Source organism: Wyeomyia smithii, chromosome 3 (assembly GCF_029784165.1).
Source record: "Wyeomyia smithii strain HCP4-BCI-WySm-NY-G18 chromosome 3, ASM2978416v1, whole genome shotgun sequence".
NCBI classification, from domain to species: domain Eukaryota; kingdom Metazoa; phylum Arthropoda; class Insecta; order Diptera; family Culicidae; genus Wyeomyia; species Wyeomyia smithii.
This window is the reverse complement of record NC_073696.1, coordinates 154819376-154833247: the sequence shown is the minus strand read 5'-3', so window position 1 is coordinate 154833247 and position 13872 is coordinate 154819376. Positions and strand designations below refer to the sequence as shown.

General features: G+C 35.3%; 1 protein-coding gene across 4 annotated transcripts in view; it reads left to right on the top strand.

The window, feature by feature from the left end:
- Nucleotides 1-13872, top strand: part of LOC129732932 (basement membrane-specific heparan sulfate proteoglycan core protein-like) — a 454358-nt gene that overhangs the window by 95660 nt on the left and 344826 nt on the right. The window lies entirely within an intron of this gene.

Genomic DNA, 13872 nt, shown 5'->3' with positions numbered 1-13872 from the left:
ATCCGGAAAACTCGATTTTCCAGAATAATTTTTTTTTTGATGTTCCGGATAATCGAGTTCGACCTGTATTGGTGTTTCCGGAACCAGGATGACGCCCAGAGGCAAAGGAAATGTCTCCAAATGCCATTTTGAAAACCAACGACTTCCGACTTCTGAAAATAGCGAAAAGCGACCAAATACCACTTTATATGTGTATTTCTGATATCGTAATGATGCACTGAAGCCACAAATCGACCCCAGACAACATTTTGGATTGCAAGATGGCAACTTCCCGTTTCTGGAAAACAGCCAAAAGTTGCCGTTCTTCACCCAATATAATAATATCCGGATCTAGAACGATACACAGGAACAAAAATCGACCACAGACACCAATTTGAACTCTAAGATGGCGACTTACGGTTTCTGGAAAACAGCCGAAAATGACCAAATACCACCTAACATGGATATTTCTTTAACCAGAACGACGCTCAGAGGCCAAAAATTGTCTCCAAATGCCATTTTTAAATCCAAGATTGTGAATTCCGGTTTCTGAATAACAGCGGAAAGTGACCAAGGACCACCCAAAATGGATATTACCGGAATCGTAATGATACACATGAGCTAATGTCGGCTACAGACACCATTTTGCACTCGAAGATGGCTACTTCCGGTTTCTGGAAAACAGCCGGAAATGACCAAATACCACCTAACATGGATATTTCTTTAACCAGAACGACGCTCAGAGGCCAAAAATTGTTTTCAAATGCCATTTTGAAATCCAAGATTGTGAATTCCGGTTTCTGAATAACAGCGGAAAGTGATCAAATACCACCCAAAATGGATATTTCCGGAATCGTAATGATACACAGGAGCTAATGTCGACCACAGACACCATTTTGCATTCGAAGATGGCTACTTCCGGTTTCTGGAAAACAGCCGAAAATGACCAAATACCATCCAATATGGCTGTTTCTTTAACCACAATGACGCCCAGAGGCCAGAAATGCCATTTTGAAATCCACGATGGCGACTTTCGGTTTCAGAAAAACAGCGGAAAGTGATCAAATGCCACCCAGTATGGGTATTTCCGGAATAGTAATGATACACTGGAGCCACAAATCGACCTCAGACAACATTTTGAATTGTAAGATGGCGATTTCCGGGTTCTGGAAAACAGCCTATTCCCATTAAATATGAGTATCTCCGGAACCAAATCAATGCACAGAAGCTAAAAATCGATCACAGGCACACTTTTGAATTCGAAGATGGCGACTTCCGGTGTCTGACAAACAGTCGGAAACGATCAAATACCATTCTTTATTCTTTATTCATTTCGTCAATCAGAAGTAGACAATATACAATATTCTATTCAATATGAATTTTTCCGGAGCCAAAAATTGATTACACATACCATTTTGATGCTTAAGATGACGACTTTCGGTCTCTGAAAAAAAAGCCTAAAGTGACCAAATACCACCCAACATGGGTATCTCCGAAACCAGAATGATGCAAGGAGCTGAAAATTGATCTTAGACACCATTATGAATTGTAAGATGGCAACTTCCAGTTTCTAGAAAACTGCCAAAAATGGGCGAAAAACAGCTGAAAATGACCGAATACAACCCAATATGAATACATTTAGAATAAAGGTGATATACAGAGCCAAAAAGTCGAGTATTTCGTCATTCGAATGAAACCAATCATTTAAAACGATTTGTCTTTGACTTTGATCATATCCTCTGGCCGATTAAAAAATTATGTACTTGAAATAATCGAACCCGAAAATGAATATTCAATTAATATATGAATATATCATTAAAACATTTTAAGGAGGGACCCTACTCTAGAAGGTCGAAAAATAATGTGTTATTGATTAACCCTCTCCCGCTCACGAGGTTTTTCATGATTTAAAAATACTTTCCGGGTCAATTTTGGCAAAATAATTTGCAGGGTAGTTGAAATCACTGCAAAACATTGAATTTTGAAGAAAAAAGCAAATTTTGAAATGGTGCTCCAGAGCACCTATGAGCACAGCAGGGACTTTTTTAAAAACACGAAAAAAATTTTTTTTCTAATAATTTTTGAAGTATTTATTCAAATACTATAGAAAATAATAAAAACAACGTAGTTTTCGAAAAAAAAACTTAGTTTATGACTATTTGATGATTTATTTTTTATGGAGTAAGGAATTTTCTAGGCTAGAAAATTGGCTCTCTTTGCATCGATGAAAGGACGAATATTGAAAAGCTTGTCACATCCGACTTCACCTCTTTTCTTCATCTCTGAGTTGTCATGTACCTAGATTTTGGCTTGCAGCTTTTCCCAGAAATGGTAAGTTTTCGTTTTTGGTCCGCTTTCAATGCCTTTAGACCCACCCAATGAATGTTATAGAAAAACAGTTGCTAAAAACACACATTATTTCTTATCGTAAAACTCGGACTTTCTTTTGTAGTATTCTTGATAACAGATCAAACATTAAATCAAGTTGACATTTGATATGCCAAGTTGAAAGTACATTAGAAATGCAGGATTTTGTAGAAAAAAGAATTCAAAATATTTTTTTTTTTCGAGGTATGGTCATTACAATTCTTGGTGCTCTAGAGTCACTATGAGCGGGAAAGGGTTAAAATGTATTTCAAGATGTATTTTGCATGTCGTGGTTTATATTTAGCTGAATATTACACTGACAGCGGTTTCACGAAACCATGTTTTTTTTCAACTAGTAGTACGTTTTTCTCAGTATCTACTGGACCGGTTAGGCTGATTTATTTCAAAGTTTTCCCCAGCATCTACTGAAATGATTTGGCTTGATTTTTTTTTAGCATGTTAATTCGATTATCTAACTTGTTAAATAGCCTTTTATCAATATCTGAAGGTTTCTTTGTTTTATGAATTTTTAAATAGTAATTTTTCATGAAAAAAACCTAAATTAATCCACCGAGCGGTCAGACTCAGCCTTTCTCATTGAAACTTATTATTTGTAAAAATAGATTCACATGAATGCTCAAATCCAATAAAGGGGTATATGCACTCTTTGGGTTCTAAAATATTGATGTTGTAATTAAAGTATAAAATTTGAAATTTGACGTAATGTTAGTGTTTAAGAAATAGCGAAATAAAAGAAATGACTCTTAATTCCGAACAATTAAATCACGAGCGATACCGGGAACGTTCAGATAGTACGATACCACATTTAAATCATGTTGAGGCCATTTATATTGATCAAAGCAGGTATAGTGTTGAATAGTCTCTGAATCTCTTTATTTTCCAAAATTTTTGAACAGCATATCAAATTGTTATGAAGTTTGTTATTTGTAAGTTTGAGAGATGACTCGTTTGTAGGACACTAGTTATGTTCAAAAAGTCGTGTAATACTTGAGATAATAGACTTTCGTTATTTTACAAATTAAAACATAACGGTTGCTTAAGTTTGATTACAATCAAAAGAGAACGTATAGTGCAGCCAAACTTTGAAATCACGTGTTCAATCATAATTTATCAGTTAACCCTTAACTAGCCTGTTCATCTGATATCAATATTGTTCAAATCGGTTGTGTAGTTTCTAAGATAATGAAGTTTCGTGATTTTCACATTTCGATACATTACAGACGAAGTTACAGTCCGATTACAGCAAAATTCAAAAGGGTGTTATGAGGCAGCTAGACCTTTCAATTGATACTAATTCTATGGAAATCGGGTCAACCATCTCTGAGAAAAGTGAGTGAGTCCAAGTAGTCTTCGGAATATGTTCTTTTCATAGCTGGATTTCACATTTTTAAACATAACAGGCAAAATAATAATCCGTTTGAAAAAAAAAATCATTAGGGTATTATGGGGCAACAAGACCTTCCATGTGACACTGATTTTATGAAAATCGGTCCATCTCTGAGAAACATGAGTGAGATTAAATAGTCTCCAGAACACGTTTCTTTCCATAACTTCTGAACCACAGGTTCAATCCTCATAAAATTCAAAGGTTAAGGGTTTTTAAGGTAGCCCGTGAGCAAAATCATTTCACATCGCCTGGAAATACGTGAAAATTTAATCGACCATTTTTGATTTGAATGAAACTTTGCACACGTATTTGGCTTAGCAAACTGAGTGTTTTTCACAGGTGGAGAGATTTTTTACACCCATGAGTTACTTTTGGCACAGGTTTTTTTTCGAAGCATTGTAGCCCAGAAACCGTTGGTTGTATAGAAAAACTGTCTGAGAATGAGTTGTAGGGAATTAAAAATGCACCATAAGAAGTATACACTGTACAAAATAAAAATTTTTTAACCAAAAAAAATTAAAATGAACATTAAATTTCAAAAGTCATTTTGAATCAAAAAGCTCTTGGTAGTAAACATTCTAAAGGCATTGGTTTTCGAGTTATTTCTAATTTAAGCTTGAAAAATTATAATTATTTAGGAAAATACACGTTTTGTTAATTTGTCCATGGTTCTCCAGCGAAAACCATACGTTCATTGGAATGCTTGATCAAAAATATACAATTCATACTTTGACAACGATTGGGCGAACGGTTCTCAAGAAAAGAGTTAAATGTTCTAAGTGACATAAATATATATAAGAATCAAATATTTATTTTCGAGTTTTATTATCTTAGGAACATATTTTTTTATGACATAGATACTTTACAGAACTAGTTTCACCTTATATTTTATATACATCATAAGTAAATGATTCGTCATCTTTTGAAAACAGCTTCGTTTGTATCTTATTTTCTGAAATCGGAACAAAAGAGTAATACTTTTGTGTGGCAGCTATTATTATAGATATTTTGAAAATATTGCTCCATTCTGTTACTCCTTGTTCAGTTGTACCCAACTGTGTTTAGTTGTACCCAACTAAATGACATTTTTGATGAATTTTTATTATTTTGCTGATTATACCAATCATACAATTCTTTTGCGCTTGTAATGGGATGTTCATGTTCTTTAGCTAAACTTGCATTTCCTGCCATTCGTTTTAATATGCAACCAATTGCATCGCATGGGCCTTTACCATGAGAAGTCGCAAAAAAATGCCACTCTGCATCGACGTTATATTTTGTTTTAAACTTGCAAAAACTTGCAAAGTTTTTTCTATTTTTATATTTTTTCTATTTATATTATATTTTTTATATTTCTATTTTTATATTAATTTGGCAATGAACACCTGAGCCGCAACAGTATCATGATGGAGTACTTCCGATATTATGATGAAGCTGATATTCTTAAGTGTTCCAGATTCTGAATAGTAAACAACGAACCATTCATCCCGGTGGCTTGACTATCGTTCCAATAACTACACGAATCACAAATTGATAAAGACGTATTAAAATGAGCTTGACTGTTCAATAATTTTTATTTTGCAATAAAGTTTTCGTTCAATTTGCGTAAGCTTGATGAGCACCGATGATCAGGAAAGGGTTTACAGCATTTGGGCTTGGTGTATTCCATTTTCACTTTATTCATCTTCACAAAATGGAAACTGTTACTAACACATCTGGAGTAGTGCAATCGTATTTATATACGAAAACAGATATTATAGGTAACCCAGTAGTTATTGGTTGCGTACTTTACAAACAGTTATTATTAGTAAACAAGTAGGTTTACCAATTAGCAAACAAGTAGGTAGTGTTGCACGACAAACATATTTTTTTATAATACATTCGGCAAGGGAGAACGTGTAGGTAGGCTAAGGTTTAGCGCTTGAGTTATTTATCCAATCGTTTAGTTGTCAAAGAATGAATTGTATATTTTTGAACAAGCATTCCAATGAACGTATGGTTTTTGCTGGAGAACCATGGACAAATTAAGAAAAATGTATTTTTTCCGAAATATTAATAATTTTTCGAGCTTAAATTCAAAATAACTCGAAAACCGATGCCTTTAGAATGTTTACTACCAAGAGCTTTTTGATTTAAAATGACTCTCTGCTTCTCTTAAAATCATCAGAATACAAATATTTTGAAAAATGTTTAAATTATAATTTTTATAAAAAAATAATTTGTTTATTTGTTTATTTGTTTATTTCTAAGTGCATCATCTGACATAAAGTCTTAATGAAAAAGGATAATCATTAAAAGTAACTAGAATTAGTTAACCTACGTTCAAAAATATGACTAGGCACACCAAAATCAAAAAGATGCTCGACACTCGTGAATGTTCTAACACAAAAAGCAACAGGTTCATTATAACCATAGTTCGTGCGATGTTATTGGTTCAGAAGCATCGAAGAGGGCCTCAGCATACGTTGAGATGCACGGAAATTCATCAATGACAGCAACTTCGGGGAGTCCAGTTCAGCGTTTAGAATCTTGGCAATGCAAACAGCTTGTTGTACTTTGCGGCGGTGCTCTAGAGTGTCTAGTCCAAGCAGGCGAAAACGATCCGGGTAGGGTGGAAGATTCGTAGGATCACGCCAAGGTAGTTCTTTCAGGGCCAATCGGATGAAACGTCTCTGTATACGCTCGAGACGCAGGTTCCATGAAAGCTGGTGCGGACTCCAAACCACACTTACGTTTTCTAGTAGGGGTCGTACAAGTGAGCAGTATAAAGCTTTCAGACAATGGGGATCCTTGAAGTCACGTCCAATTTTTGCGATGGATCCTAATTGCCGACTTGCTTTCGAAACAATTGCAGCACGGTGACTATCGAAGGTCAGCTTTCTGTCAAGTATAACTCCAAGGTCGTTGACGTAATCTACTCTGCGCAGCACTTCTCCGTCGACAGCATAATCAAAAGGTATTGGCCGTTCAATGCGGTGAAAGGTTATCACTTCACATTTAGCAGTACTTAGAATTAGCGAGTTTAGTTTACACCACGTCACGAAGGTATTTTAAAGTGATTGTAGACGATAACAATCCTCGATGGTGCGAATCGTCAAGTAAATTCTTAAATCATCGGCGTAAACTAATCTGCAACCAATCCCAAGTGCATCAGCAACGTCATTGAAGAGAATAATGAAAAGAAGCGGTCCTAGTTACTACCCTGTGGTACGCCAGACTTGTTCGTGAACGCTGACAATACACCTGATCCAAGCTCAACTTGCAAAATTCTATTGCACAGGAATGATTCAAGTCATTTAACGAACCGTGATGAAGCACCAAGACGGGAAATTTTGATCACCCAGGAACAAAACCATGCTAGTCCGAAGAAATGTAGTTGCGTGTGCAATTCAATACAATAGAGCTTACAATGATCTCGAACAATTTAGACGCAGCTGACAGATTAGTTATTCCACGGTAGTTTTTGACATTTCGTCGATCACCACTTTTGAAAACCGGAAACATATAGGAGTGCTTCCATACCTCAGGAAACTTCCCTTGAGCCAAAGATTGGGTGAAAATTGTGCAAAGTGGAGCAGCCAGAATATCAATACAACGGCACAAAAGAACGGCCGGTACTCCGTCGGGACCAACAGTGTACGAACATTTAAGTTTCTTAGCGGCGGTAGTAATCATGTCATGCGTGACTTCAAAGATGTCAAGATCAAGGTCGGCTGGCACATTAGCCGCAGCACGCCAAGCATCGTCATTTGAGGCACAATCCGTGGCAAATACTGAGGAGAAAAACTTCGCAAAAAGCTCACAAGAGTCAGATTCCGAGCAGGATACCATTTCCTCCAAATAGACGTCCGAAGGGGTTGAGCGACTTTTACGATTTGAATTAACGAAATTCCAAATTTTTTTCGGATTTCTGCGCAAGTCTGTTTGAACTCCCAGAACATATGATTTGTAAAGACTAGAGTTTAACCGCCGATATTCTTCACTTGAGCGTTTAAAACTTTGTTTAGATTCGTAAGACCGCAAACGGCGAAGCCTGCGCAGGCATGCGTTTCGTTTACGCTTTAAAACTCTTAAGCTGTGATCTACCATAAAAAAATATTTTTCATTTCTCCATCCTGGACATTTTTTAAAAAGTTGCGTATTAACGTCAAGTTTCTTTAAAAAAAATAAAAAATAAATCAACTCTTATTTTTAATTGAAATTTAATGTTCATTTTAATTTTTTTTGGTCAAAACAAATTTTTTTGTACAGTGTATATTTTTTTTATGGTGCATTTTCAATTCCCTACAACTCATTCTTACAGTTTTACAGTTTTTCTATAAAACCAACGGTTTCTGGGCTACAATGCTTCGAATAAAACCTGTGCCAAAAGGCATACGACCTTTTAGAATGTAACTCATGGGTGTAAAAAATCTCTCCACCTGTGAAAAATGCTCAGTTTGCTAAGCCAAATACGTGTGCAAAGTTCCATTCAAATCAAAAATGGTCGATATTCGACCATCGGTCATTTCGCGCGATTTGTCTCCCGTTTATTTGAAACCAATTTTGTTCAAATCGGTTGTGTAGTGTCTGAGATATTGATGTTTCGTGATTTTTACATTTTGATACATAACCTTTAAACTAGAAATCAGATTACAATAAAATTCAATACACACATGCATACAAAAAATGCTCAATTCGTCGAAAGGGGTCGAGTGGTATATGATATTCGGCCATTGGGACCACTTTTATACCTTTGGTTTTTCCAGTGATTGCTATACCTTTCTAGGAGAAAGGCAAAAATTCTTTTTACTAAAATGGCCGCCATTTTGGCAATTTTTGGAATGTAAGTCATAAGACAAAAATGAAATTGGTTCGTAAAGTAATTTTTGAAATTTTCAAAAACGGCTATGTAATAAGTTAAAAAATCTGTTTTTACACGCTAAAAAAATTTCAGCCAAATCGGTTCAGTAGATGCTGAGTAAAACGTACCACCAGTTGAAAAATATGGTTTCGAGAGAAACGCTGCTAACAGCGTAATACTCACTATATTTGTATCCAGGAAACGAAAAATACATCTCCAAATAAACCTTAATAAATAGCCAAAATACTCGAACACATCACTATACTTCAAACATTTGAAGAAAAAATTACGAAATTTTATTATTTTTCAACTTTTTAGAGTAACCCTCTCTAACCCTTTTCTTGAGAACTGTTCGTCCGAGCCGATCGTAATTTCAAAGAATGAACTGTGCAATATTGATCATACATTTTAATAAAGTTATGTTTCTTGTTGGTGAATCAAAGACAAATTAGTTTAAACGTGCATTTTCCTTGTTATTAAAAATTTTTCGAGCTTTTTGCCTTTCTCCTAGAAAGGTATAGCGGATTGCAAAACCGAAAGTATCAAAGTGCTCCAAAGGGCCGAATGGCATATATCACTCGACTCAGCTCGACGAGCTGAGAATTTTCTGTATGTGTGTGTGTATGTGTGTATGTGTGTGTGTGTGTGTTGATTTTTATTCTCACTCACTTTTCTCAGAGGTGGCTGGACCGATTTTCATGAAATTAATTGCAAATGAAAGGTCTCGTTGTCCCATAAGACCCTATTAAATTTCATTGAAATCGGATTTTTAGTTTAGAGGCTATGTATCAAAATGTAAAAATCATGAAACATCATTATCACAAAAACTACACAACGGATTTGAACAAAATTGATTTCAAATCAGCGAGCTACCTGAAATACCCTTAACTTTTTAATTTTATGAAGATTGAACTAGTGGTTCAAAAGTTATGAAAAGAAAAGTATTCTGAAGACTGTTTATTTTCACTCATGTTTCTCAGAGAAGCTGGACCGATTTTCATAAAATCAGTGTCAAATGGAAGTTCTAGTTGCCCCATGAGACCCTATTGATTTGTTTTGCAATCGGACTATAACTTTGCCTCTTATGTTTAGAAATGTGAAATCCATCTATGAAAAGGAACATTTTCCGAAGACTACTTGGACTCACTCAATTTTCTCAGAGATGGCTGACCCGATTTCCGCAAAATTAGTGTCAATTCATAAATCTAGCTGCCTATTATCTCAAAGATTACATGACTTATATGAACATAACTAGTGTCATACGAACGAGTCATCTCTCGAACTTGCAAATAACAAACTTCATAACAATTTCATATATGGCTCAAAAGTTTTTGAAAAAGAAGTAATTCAAAGATTATTTGAAACTATACCTGCTCTGATCGATATATGTGGACTCAACATAATTTAAATGTGGTATCGTACTATTTGAACGTTCCAAATTCATTGATTCCTTGCGATGTGTTTAAAGTTTGCAAATGCACGACGAATCGGCCATGGGATATAATCAAAGTCAAATAACAAATCGTTTGAAATTATTGGTTTTATCGAAAAGACAATATCCTCGACTTTTGGCTTCTGTACATCGCCTTAATTCTGAATACATTCATATTAGGTGGTATTCGGTCATTTTCAGCAGACTTGCTGGCATCAATCTGACACCGGAAATACCCATATTGGGAGGTATTTAGTTATTTTGGTTGTTTTCCACAAACTAAAAGTGGTCGTCTTCAAATTCAAAATGGTGTCCAGGGTCAATGTTTGGTTTCTATGCATCATCTCGATTACGGAAATATCCATATTGAGTATTATTCGGCTCATTTTCGGCTGTTTCCTCGAAGTTCCCATTTAGCAATTAAAAATGGTGCCTGAGGTCAATTGTTAGCTTATTGCATCATTCTGGTTCCAGAGATACTCATATTGGATGGTATTTGGTTATTTTAGGGTAATTTTTCACAAACCGGAAGTCGCCATCTTGGGTTTCAAAATGGTATTTAAGATAATTTCTGGCCTCTGAGCGTCATTCTGCTTGAATGTTTGTAGAGGTAACAAATATGTTCATAATAGTTCGATGCCCCTCCATTTTCTGGAAGCACATGTTCCTGGGAAACAGCCGATCTAATAATTCCCAATAACGGAAATCGCCATCTTAGAATTCAAAATGGTATCTGTGGTAGATTTGAGCTCCTGTGTATCATTCTAGATCCGGATAATGTTATATTGGGTGGAAATCGGCCATTTTTGGCTGTTTTCCAGAAACCAGAAGTTGCCATCCAAATGTCCAAATCCAAAATGTTGCCTGAGGTCGATTATGGAACATATTTGTTACCTTTAAAAACATTCACCTGCCAAATTTGGTTCCATTTATTTGGTTAGCTCTCGAGATGTGCAGAAATTTGTGTTTCATTTGTATGGAACCCCTTCCTTTCAGAAAAGGGGTACGAACCATTATGGACATATTTGTTACTCCTAAAAACATTTACATGCTAAATTTGGTTTCCTTTACTCAGTTAGTAGTGCAGAAATTTGTGTTTCATTTGTATGGCACCCCTCCTTTCCAAAAGAAGGAGGGGTGTCAAAACATTATGGACATATTTTTCGCCACTGAAAACATTCGCCTGCCAAATTTGGTTCCATTTAGTTGATTTTTTCTCGAGATGTGCAGAAATTTGGGTTTCATTTGTATGAAACCCCTTCTTTCCAGAAAAGGGAGTGGCGTTCAACTTTTATGGACATATTTGTTACCTCTTAAAACATCCACATGCCAAATTCGGTTTAATTTGCTTGGTTTGTTCTTGAGTTGTGCAGAAATTTATGTTTCATTTGTATTGGACCGTACCCTTCCAGAAGAACCTTTATCTGTACCGAAAACCTCTGCATACCAATTTTCACGTCGATCGGTTCGGTAGTTTTCGAGCCTATATGGATCAGACAGACTGACAGACTGGACTGCATTTTTATATGTATAGATTGCAACATCAATATATTAGAGCCTAAAGAGTGAATATACATTTATTGGATTGAAGCGTTCATGTAAATCTATTTTTACAAATAAAAGTTTAAATGAGAAAGGTTGGGTCTGACCACTAAGTGGATTAATTTAGGTTTTTTCCCCTGTGTGTACTCATCCCTGCGACCAGAGACAATTGATCTGTTGTGATATTGTCCATGTGTTTTCTGTGCTCCGCACTTTATATTGTTGGCAGTATCACTATTGAAGTGAATGATACGCTTTTCATTTAAATCCTTGTTTGTGTGCTGGAGTTCACCCTTTCGTTTCAAGCTTACTGCACTACTATACCGAGCCTCTTTCTATCTAATATCGCCAAATTACAGTTCCCTGAACTGAGGCTACACCTAACGTTCCTCTCTGGTCAGATTAATTCTAAGAGGGACTTATTATGTCAAGAGGAAAAAGTCTTATCGAAACCTCATTCTTCCTACCAACACCCCATCACAATCACAATTCCCTGAAGAGGCACTAAATGCTTCACCTTTGGTCAGTTTTATTATAAGTAGAATTCATATTTGGCAAGAGGAAGGAGTCTTATCGAAACCTTGTTCCTCCAGCCAAAACCATAATTACAATTCCCTGAAGTGAACTATTATACGTTACCCAGAACAGTTTTATCATAAGAGGTACTTTTTTGTTAGGATAAAGGCAGCAGGGGTACTATAAAATTCAGCTTGAAGCAAGGATATGTAGTGGAAAGCCTGAGAATAAACCCATGTTAAAGTCCTTTGACAACCAAATGGCCTGATTCTATTAAGATTCGAACCCACGACCACTCGCTTATTAAAGCGGACTCTGTAACCTTGCGGCTACGAAGCTCCCTCTTTTCGAGCTTTAATTTAAATTCACTCGAAAACCGATGCATTAGAAATGGTAGAAATGGAAGATACCAAGAGCTTGAGGATTTTAAATGACTACCTGAATCCTTAAAGCATCAGAGTACAAACATTTTGAAAAATTTTGAAATTGGAAATTTTCCAAAAAGTTTAATATTCCATAAAAATATTGATTTTTAATCCTCAATCCTTTTTTTTAAAGTTGTTTAATACTTTCAAGTTCCTTTAACAAAAAATAAAACATAAAAAAAATTCAACTCTTTTCTAAATTGAAATTTAGTGTTCATATTATATTTATGTTTATGTTTATTTTTTATGACCCATTAATAATTCCCTACAACTTTTTCTCAGGAAGTTTTTCTACACAACCAAAAATTTCTGAGCTACCATGCTTTGAAAAAAAAGCTACGCCAAAACGCATACCCCTTTTAGAAAATAACTCATGGGTCTAAAAAATCTTTCTACCTGTGGAAAATGCTCAATTTGCTAAGCCGAGTACAAGAACAAAGTTTCATTAAAATCAAAAATAGTCGATTAAATTTTTGCGTATTTCCAGGTCATTTGAGATGATTTTGCTCTCATTTTAACTCACTCATTTTCACTATCACTCTTTCACTTAATTAAGACAATTGGATAAACTTAGATATAAATCTATATCTATCGCGATATATGTTCGTGAGGAATGGTTCACATACATCATGATAATCTTAAGTACAAGTCGCACAATGTTCGCTTGTGAATGCTTGAACGCAACTTTAGATATTTTATAAAATCCGTACGATTACGCCACTTATCAACATTCGGTGTCTTTATAAAAAAATCAATATAATACTCGTTTCATGAACAGTTTGGATTTCGCCATGGGCATTCCACTACTCACCATTAGCTTAAAGTTACCATTATGATACAAGCTAACAAATCTGATGGTTATTCCACTGGAGCTGCACTTATAGACATAGATAAAGCATTCGATACTATTTTGCATAAAGATTTAATTGCGAAATTGTTAACTTTAAATTTTCCGATTTTTCTAATCAAAATTTTGAAAAATTATCTCACTGATCGAATTCCACAGGTTATCTACCAAAATTCAGAATCTGATAGATTTTTATCGGAACAGGTGTGCCTCAAGGTTCAGTTGGGGCCAGTCCTGTAAAATATATCTACTTCAGATCTTCCTGATTTGCCTCCAGTCATTGTTCTGCGATGATACAAGCATTTCTGTAAAATAAAAAAGTCTTCGAGTCATATGCAGTCTATTGCAGAAAAGTCTAGATGTATTTCTTCCTACTTGCAAAAGTGGAAAATTCCTTCCAAAGTTTCTAAAACTCAATTCATAATTTTTCTCCATAAGACTGGGGCTTCTTACCTCAAGCCAAATAATAATCACGTTGTCAAAATAAATGGGGTTATTTTGAGTTGGTCTGAC